Source organism: Physeter macrocephalus, chromosome 9, assembly GCF_002837175.3.
Source record: "Physeter macrocephalus isolate SW-GA chromosome 9, ASM283717v5, whole genome shotgun sequence".
Taxonomy (NCBI): Eukaryota; Metazoa; Chordata; class Mammalia; order Artiodactyla; family Physeteridae; genus Physeter; species Physeter macrocephalus.
Window position 1 is genome coordinate 45,513,735 of NC_041222.1, and position 9,907 is coordinate 45,523,641.

General features: G+C 37.7%; 1 long non-coding RNA gene across 1 annotated transcript in view; it reads right to left on the reverse strand.

The window, feature by feature from the left end:
• The window catches only part of LOC102980373 (uncharacterized), a 127,523-nt gene that overhangs the window by 12,773 nt on the left and 104,843 nt on the right, over nt 1-9,907 (reverse strand). The window contains exon 13 of the long non-coding RNA XR_003681255.2: nt 1,610-1,703. This is a non-coding gene — a long non-coding RNA (uncharacterized lncRNA). The remainder of the gene's footprint in view (nt 1-1,609; nt 1,704-9,907) is intronic.

Below are 9,907 nucleotides of genomic sequence, written 5' to 3' on the forward strand. Positions count from 1 at the left end.
CAGGCTCCGGACACGCAGGCTCAGCGGCCATGGCTCACGGGCCCAGCCGCTCCGCGGCATGTGGGATCTTCCCGGACCGGGGCACGAACCCGCGTCCCCTGCATCAGCAGGCGGACTCTCAACTACTGCGCCACCAGGGAAGCCCTATATATTTTTAAATCTATTTATTTATTTATTGAGGTCTCACAGTAGTTTTGTTTAGTTTTGTTTCGGAGCTCTGATTTTGGCAGCACCAGCTAGCCAAATGTGTGTTTGCCTGCATGTAGGTGTCCTATTAAACTTCTAGTTCTAAAATGGACTCTTCCCCCTCCACCCCTCCCTGGAAGGTTGCAGAATACTCAGGAGCCTAACTTGTTTCTGGTCTCTTCACCTCTCAGTGGTCTATTCATCCCTCAACAAATTTTGTTGAGCACCTGTAAAGTGCAGGCTTTCCTCTAGATGCTGGGCTATAGCTGTGCCCAGATACTAGGCACCCTACCAGCCTGGTGCCTCCAGCCTGAACGGCTACCTGCTTAGTCAACCGTAAGCTGCTTACAAACAAGATCTATGTCTGCCCTATCTGGGTATCCACCAGCTCCGAGCAAAGTGACTTTGTCAGAGTAGTAACTTAATACTGTAGCTCTTTGCTAAATGAAGGTATGAAAAGTAAATTGCTTCAGAGAATAAATCAGTTTTGCCACAAACTTTGCAGATCTATTTCTTTGCATGAGGGCAATCCATTATAGTAAAACTAAAAATATCTCTAGAAGGAATAATATAAAACACCTCTAGCCATCAATAGGTTAGTGGGAATAAATTTTCCAACCAAATGACTTCCAAATTTGAACTGGGAGAGAATAGAAGGAAACACCTGCTCTGGATCATCCAGGATTACTTAGGACAGAGGTGGGAGTCACTGGGGGCAGCCAGGGATCAAGAGGGTCAAAATAAGGGTAGGAAAACTTAGAAGACAAACTTTGTTAATCTCACAATTAGAAACTACTCAAAATGCTTACAAAAAGAAAGGTATCTGACCCAGGGAATATTTAAACTATTTGCAAAGAGCCTCTGGCAGTAACTATGGAAGTGACAAATCATATGCCTTGTCCCATTCAGGAGTCGGTAGACAAAGGTGAAACATGGTTCCCTCCCCTCGTAACCCACTACAGGGAAAGATCCTGCCCTGCAAACACATACTCAAAGTGATTTATTTTCAGATTTACAGAAAGTAACCTAGTGGGAAATTCTCTTTTGAGCAATATTTAGCTGCTTGAATTCTTGGTTTTCTGAAAGCTAGAATGTCAGCAAATTCGGAAATATGAGCAATGGAGGTAAAAGCCACAGCTTTGGAGGTACGCTAAAATGTGACATCCTTATAAATAAGCCCTGTAATCTCTCCTCATTGAGAGCCTATTTCTTAATCATTCATGTAAATCTTAATGGAAAACAGATGAGGAATCAATTGGCAAGAACTGACATTTGTTAAAAAAATCTATAAAGGAACTTTTACTGTTGTGACAAAAACACAATTTTAAAATTTAGAGCTGAGTTGGCATGAGATCTAAGAGTATAAAAAGAAGTGGGTAGAACAAATTTCAGGTAGGATCCGGTAAATTTCCATAGGACTTACCGACTTGCCAATTTGAAACTTGGGTGTCTTGGGTTTTATTTTCCTTTTGGAAGCTTTTGACTGTCTTTGGCCAAGTTGCTTTATTTCTCAGTGCCTAGAGTGAGAATGCAAATAAAATAATGGAAGGAAAAAGACCATCTACCGTTTTGTAAAAGCACACATGCATGTACATTACACAATTGCTGACAGACGAGCATATGGAAATATTTCATCTTGCATCTATTAAAATGTCTTAGAATAGTTTAAGTAGGGTATCTATTTAGAGAAGCAGACTAACTTTTAAAATTCAAATTTACTTTATTTCCCTCCTTAAAAAAATCTTCTAGGGATCCCCATTGACTTCAGATTAAAGTTTAAATTCTTGGCATGTTATACTCTTTATAATCTATTCCTTAGTCTTATCTCCTAGGCAACCCTCACCCCCACCCCAACCATGGGCCCCAGCTGCCTTTCTTTCCCTGGCACAAAGAGTACCTCCTCTGGAAAGCCTACCCTGAGTCTCCGCATTGTGCCAAATACCCCTCTAAATTCCCACAGCACCCTCTGCATAGTTCTGTCTTATCTGATAGTGATCTGTCCAGATGTCAGTCTTCTTCCCTAACCCGTGTGCCCCCTAAGGATATCCAAATCATGCTGGTAGCGCTAGGATATAGCCCAACACAGCATAAGTTCAATATGATGACTTCTTAAACTGAATAGAGGTGCATTGATTAAAACACTTACTGTATGTAGGTGTGGCTAAAAGTTACCCAAGTGGAATGGAAGCTCAGATGACTCTCCTGACACTGGGCACATTCCCATCTGGACAGGCAACATCTCAAAGAGACATAGCCCTGCGCTAGAATAAAGGGTGGGGTACAAGGTGGAAGCAGAGCTCACAGGTTCCATCTTTTCCCCTCTGTTTCCTCTCTTGCAACTTGCCCTTTCATGTCTTCCTCTCTTCCCTGCTCATTTTTCCATCCAAACACACATGCACTCACAGGCACCCACCATATAAAATGGTCAAGCGCCTGCTAGACTAACTCTTGGCTGGAGTATGGGAAGGCTTTAGAGACTGACTGGCTTGTATGGAGAGCTGGCATAGAGTAGGGAACACCGATTTAAATGCCTTCAAGAGCCCAGCAGTCAGTGTAACTATGTGAAGAGCATTCAAACCGAAATTAAAAACAAAAACAAAAAACTTGCTGACCGACTGAAACATGGCTGACTGATATATTTCACTAACTGGTTTGCTAGTTTGGGACCTCTGGCCTAGACTCTTGGTGAAAGTTTAAACAGTAGTCCCAGGAACCATGGCTTGGAACTCAAATCACAAATGCAAAGTATTTAAAGGCAGAACGTATTGAAAGAAAAAATATGGGGCCTCAGCATAAACATTGTTGGAAGAATGTGCCTCCTAAATACAAAATGACTCTAGGTGGAAGCTAGTCACACAATGCACAAACATACGACACTTCGGAGATCAAGGCCTCCGGACCATCATGTTTGTAGGTCCAACCATGCTGAGTCTCTACTTTGCGTGTTCTTGGTTCTCTATTTGATTTTATTTACCATCCATAAGCTAAGCATGGGCCAGATATTGGGATGGAGAAACGAATAGACATGATTGTTATCCTCAAGGACTTACAGGGTAGTAGAGGAAGGCAGTCATCTATATTAAAAAGTACTGAAATGTCACAGGGAGCAGTGGCGTCTGCAGAAGAGAGTGGCTATTCCTATCTGAGGAAGTCAGGACAAGTCTCCACAAGGGGCAATCGTTGAGTTGAATCTTTACAGGTGAATGAATTGGTGTTTCCTGGGGGAGATGGGGCCACAGAGAGAAGCTTGAACACAGTCACTTAAACATAACAGTGCCTCAGAAGAACATGGGGAGGGATTATTAATAGTTCTGCAGGGCTTGAGAGAGAGAAAGACTAGAAAAGCAGGCAGAATCCATATTATGGAGGCCTTAGAGGTCTGGCCAAGAATTCTGAACTCTATTCTGGAAAAAAAAGAAAAGTATTTGAGGGTGTGGCAAGATGATTTATTGTGATTATTGATTTACATTTTCTATATATAACTACTCACTCCACCCTACTCTTCTTTCACAAAGGTAGCCTGAGCTTTTCTCTTCCCTCGCCCTAGGGCATTGGCAGGGCCCAAAGGAGAAACTGTTGGAAGAACAACATTCTTTCTTTTGTGTTCAAAGACTCATATTTTAGAGGAGATTACTGTTCAGCATCTTGGGTGGGAGGGGAAAGAGGAGAGGGCCTGGGAGAGAAAGGCTGAGAAGGGAGAGAGAGAGAGAGTCCCTCTGTCTGGCAGGAAATAGAGACTGTCACCTCCCCCAGAGGGTCAGAGATACAAACCTGATGACCTGGATGGAAGGAACTCAGGGAGGTGCCTCAGAGAAGCCAAACGCTGGCACTGCTGCTCCCTGCTAGGCAAATACCTCAGTAGCTCAACTGACACAACAGCTGAAGAGATGCCAATACTTCAGGGCCCATGTAGGTTTGGAAAATGAGGCTATCCGTGGCAGCCATTACAGACTGACTATTGGAAGCCATCCCTTTTTCTGGGTACCATGCTTCCTGGAAAACAGCTTCCTGCTTTCTTGGACTACTCTAGAGAAAGAAAAGGATCTCCATTAAATACTGTGACTGAATTTCCTGCCAGTTGTAAGAATAGGGGCTTAGAATTAGATTTAATTGGATTTAAAAAAAATGTGATATTCCTCAAACACCCAAATCTGTGGAGTAAAATTTATGTATGCATCACAAAGCATTTTATAAAGGAAAATAACATGACCAGAGTTGTGTTACAGAAGGATAATATTTGAGAGAATTTCTGGCATTGATGAACTTTCTTGCAAATGGGAAATCAGATCTTTCCAGAAAGTAGTAAAAAGGAGACATGGGACCAGAGAGAAGGTACACATAGGAGACAGAATATGAGTCTTCTAGAAAAATAAGCCCTTCTCAGTGAGAAGGAGTACATCCTGAAGTCTGTGCCTAAGGGATGAGAGATCAGAGCTGGAGGCCAGCATTGGATATACTCTCGACAGCTCAGGAAATGATAATATGATGCAACCTGCCCAATTTAATCTTGAAGATATATGTGTCTAGTAAAACATATTTTTTAATGTTGGTCAAAGGGTACAAACTTTCAGTTATAAGATGAATAAGTTCTGGGATCTAATGTACAGAATAGTGACTATAGTTAACAGTACTGTATTGTATACTTGAAATTTGCTAAGTGAGTAGACCTTAAGTGTTCTCACCACGCACGCGCGCGCACACACACACACACACAAATTCTAGCAGTGTGAGGTGATAGATGTGTTAATTTTATTGTGGCCATTATTTCACAATGATACATATATTATATCATCATATTGTACACCCTAAATATATACAATTTTTGTCAATTATACCTCAGTAAGGTCGCAAAAAATAAAAATAAGTTTTTAATTTTTGATCTTAAAAATACATATAAAATATACAAAACAAGTTTTTCTTAAATATATATTTCAAAGTCTCACATGTGATCACAGGTCTGAAAAAATAACTTCAGCATTATTGGGTCCAAGTTCATTCCTTCAGTCATAACGTATTGTTTTTCCTATTTTAAAGATAAAAATCTAAAATCTCAAAGAGACGAAGTTCATTCATTAAAGCATTTATTCAGTGTACATGGTCTGAGCACCACTCTATCCCAGACACACGGCTGAGAACTGCCTTGGAGAAGCCCAGTGATGGGAAACAAATTATAAGTAAAAGTTGATAATACACATGTTGATAAGTGGTACACACTTGTACATTTTCTTTGGAATATCTGCCCCCCACAATGACCCATTATCTCTGAGAACTCTCCTCCCTCTCTCTCCTCTCAGTACTGACCCCTGGCAGATATGTTTTGCAATTTAATCCAACACTCTGGCGTTAATTAATTGTATATGGTGTGGTCACTGGACTAAAGAGTGTCCAATTAAGTTCTGTCTTCGGGGAATTTATATAAACTTATTTATTTATTTATTTATTTATTTATTTACTGCGTTGGGTCTTCGTTGCTGCACGCAGGCTTTCTCTAGCTGCGGCGAGCGAGGGCTACTCTTTGTTGCGGTGCACGGGCTTCTCATTGCGGTGGCTTGTCCAGTTGCGGCACGTGAGCTCCAGGTGCACGGGCTTCAGCAGTTGTGACTTGCAGGCTCTAGAGAGCAGGCCCAGTATTTGTGGTGCACGGGCTTAGTTGCTCTGCTGCATGTGGGATCTTCCGGACCAGGGCTCGAACCCCTGTCTCCTGCATTGGCAGGCGGATTCTCAACCACTGCACCACCAGCGAAGCCTCTTCAGGGAATTTAGAATTGGGCTTGAGAAATAGTCTCTTACTCTGAGCTTGTCTCACAGGTCAAAGACATTTTTAGTGGATTAATATATTTCAATGAATTTCTTCAAAATTTTCTATATTATTCACAAAAGTTGTTCAGAATAAATTGTCTTTTTAATATCTGCAGCATCTACAGTGGTAGCCTCTTTCATTCCTGATGCTGGTTATTTGTGCCTTATCTTTTTTTTTCTAGATCAGTCCTGCAAGAAGTTTGTGAATTATATTAGCTTTTCAATAAACCAATATTTGGCTTTGTTAATTCTCTCTATTTTATGCTTGTTTCTATTTCATTAAATTTTGCTCTTTATGATTTTCTTTCTTCTACTATTTTTAATTTTATGGTTCTTTTCCCAAATATCTTGAAATGGATGCTTTGCTCATTAATTTTTAACCTATTTTCTTCTCTAATTCAAATATTCAAGGCTATAAATTTCTAAGTACTGTTGAAATTGCATTCCATATGGTTTATAACTATTTTGTTACAGTTAAGCTGAAAATCTTTCTAATTTCCATTATGATTTCTATTTTGACCCCTGGGCTATTGATAAGGGTATTTCTTAATTTCCAAACATACAGGAAAATTTCTCGGTATCTTTCTGTTATAGACTACTAGTTTTATTACACTATGGTCAGATAGCACAGTTTCAGTCCTTTGAAATTTGTGTCACGTTGGTCCAAGATGTGGCCAATTTTTGTGAATGTTTTGTTTGCTTGGAATAATTTTATATTCTGCAATTCTTGAGCACAGCATTCTATAATTATTAAATCAAATTTGTTAACCATGTTGTTTAAATCTTCTATAAGAGCTTTGCTTTTTGTTATTTGGTTCTTTGTACTCCATTAGTTCTTGATAGAGTGTGTTAATATCTCCCAATGTGATTGTGGATTTGCTTGTTCTTGGAATTTTTCTTTTTTCTTTATATATTTTGCTTTTTACTTTACATATATTTGAGGCTATATTATTATGTATATATAATTTTAAAATGTTATATCTTCTTGGTAAATTTAACTTATTATAAAGTGCTTGCTAACTAATGTAGTTCTTTAAACCTTAAAGTTTATTTTGTCTGATATATACTTCCATCTATTGTTAGCATGATACATCTTTTTTCTGTTCTTTAAATTTTTAACATTTTGATGCTGAAAACTCGGGCTCTATGCACTGGTACCAAATCGAAGCTTGGACACAGAGTTTCGAGTGAAGTAGAAAGAATAGCTTTATTGCTTTGACAGGCAAAGGGGGACACAGGGGGCTCCTGCCCCTCAAAAACTGTGTCCCCCAACCTGGGAGGATTTGATGAGGAGTTTTATAGCAATGGTTCAAGGGTGGGGTTGCTGATAAGATTAAGATGCATGCAGGGCCTGCATTCCTTTAATCTGGCCTCAGGTGGTCTCCAGATAAGTTTCTCTGGTTCCTGAAGCTATCAAACTGTGACCTTCTCTCTGGAATGAGGATTGCTTCATCTTCCTTTATTGGGGGTTTTAGTTCTATAAAGAGCTCAAAAGATATTATTAGGTGTATCCCTGGAGCCCCATAGGGTCCTTCTTGGTTTCACTCTCTATATTCTTTTATTTTATGTGACTCATAAATAATATGTTGTTGGATTTTTTTTATCCAGTATGATAATCTTTATCTTTTAACTAGAGCACTTGGTTCATTTATAATTAATATAATTATTTGTATATTTGGATTTATTATTTACTGTCATATTTTGTGTTGTCTCTTCAGTTTTATTTCTTTTTTGACCCCATGCCTGTTTTCTTTTGCATTGATTAAGCATTTTTTCTAATTTCCTTTTGTCCCTGTACTTGTTTGAAAGTTATATATTCTGTTTATATTCATTTAATGGTTAACCTACAAATTACAACACATATTTAACTTATCACATCTTAATACATTTACCATCTGCCTTACAAGTTTTTAGACCTTATTAACTCTATTAACTGCCACCATCCTGCAACAGAAATATCATTTATAGTCAATATTTGTTTTTATCTCCCAAGTATTACTGCTTTCTTTTCTCTTCTTCCCTTGCACCTCAAACTTTCCCTTATAGATCACTTTTGTTTTTTTCCAACCAAATGAACATTCTTTAAAATGTCCTTTAGTGAAGCTGTGGTAATTGTACACTTTCTCAGATCTTATTTCTTGAAAATACTGTATTTTGTGACACTATTAAAAGATATTTGGATTGGTATAGAATTCTGGGTTGGACATTATTATTTCTCAGCACCTTAAAGATATCACTACAGTATATTATATTGAAAGCTTTCATTTTTACTGTTGAGATGTCAGCTTTCAATCTGTTATTCCTAGAGAACAATATATCATTTTTTGTTCAGACTTTGTCTTTAGTGTTTTACAGTTTTTCTGTGCCATGTCTTTGTGTAGGTTTCTTTTTGTGTATCCTGCTTGGGATTCATTGGGATTCTTAGAAAAAAAAAACCTATGGATTGGGCACTGCATCTATTGTCAGAACTATCCAGTTATTATACCTTTAAATAGTGCCACTACCAGATTCTCCTTTTCCCTCCCTCCATGAAATCTAAATAGCAATATATATTTTAAACCTTCTTATTTTTTTTCCTTCAAGTCTTTTAAGCTTACTTTTATTTTCCATTGTATATTCTTTTGTGGATTGTGGATAATTTTTGAGACTTCAAGCTCATTAACTCTTCAGCTAAATTAATTTGCTGTTAAACCTGAGTTTTAAAAGTATTAAAAATATTATTTTTTTGTTTTTGTTTTGTGGTTTAAAAAAATTCTGCTTGTTTATATTCTTGTTCCCTATAGACAATATTCACTTTGTCTTTTATAATGTAAACATAGTGGGTGTAGTTATTTAAATTCTATGTTTGATAATGCCAGCATTGAAATATTTGAGGGTCCTTTGCTGTCTTTCGTTGCTGCTCTTTGTGTTTGTGGAGCATTACTTCTTTGTGTGCTTGAAACGTTTGTGTTTGTTGTATATTTTCCTTGGAAAAATTATTTCTGGAAATTCTTTGAGGATTGTGATAAAGTTGCATTTGTCTGGACAGAATTTGCTTTTGCTCTGCCATGAACCCATGAGTAGTACAAGTTTGAGTTCCTTTAATAATAGTTTTTTTTAAAGGCTAATCATTTCTGTTTGTTTTTGGACTACTTGGGTGATTTGAATTTGGGCTGCAAATCCACATGAGATTGTTTACTGGCCTGTCCTTATATTAAAAGTACAGCCATTTGGAGTGTTCCAGCCTTATGAGAGATTACATATTAGAGTCCCTACTTAGGGGAAGTCTGGACTTTATCTTCTATCCCTTATGCATATGATCCTATGAATATTTAGACTCAAGTTTATCAGGTGTAATAAATGCCCTCAAGGCAGAAGCAACATCTGTGTTCCTCTTGCATCTATGTGTTCCCACCTTCACTTAGATTTTATAATGATAAAATCTCTTATCTCCTTTTTTCCTTTTTTTCCCTCTTAGATAATTTTAAAAGGTGTTTTCTATATTTTATCATTCATTTTAGTTCTTTTTTTCTTTTTTTAATTTATTTTTTATACAGCAGGTTCTTATTAGTTATCTATTTTATACATATTAGTATATATATGCCAATCCCAATCTCCCAATTCATCCCACCACCATCCCCCCAGCCCCACTTTCCCCCCTTGGTGTCCGTATGTTTCTTCTCTACATCTGTGTCTCAATTTCTGCCTTGCAAAGTGGTTCATCTGTACCATTTCTCTAGATTCCACATATATGCGTTAATATACGTGTGTTCCCACCTTCACTTAGATTTTATAATGATAAAATCTCTTATCTCCTTTTTTCCTTTTTCCCTCTTAGATAATTTTAAAAGGTGTTTTCTATATTTTATCATTCATTTTAGTTCTTTTTTTCTTTTTTTAATTTATTTTTTATACAGCAGGTTCTTATTAGTTATCTATTTTA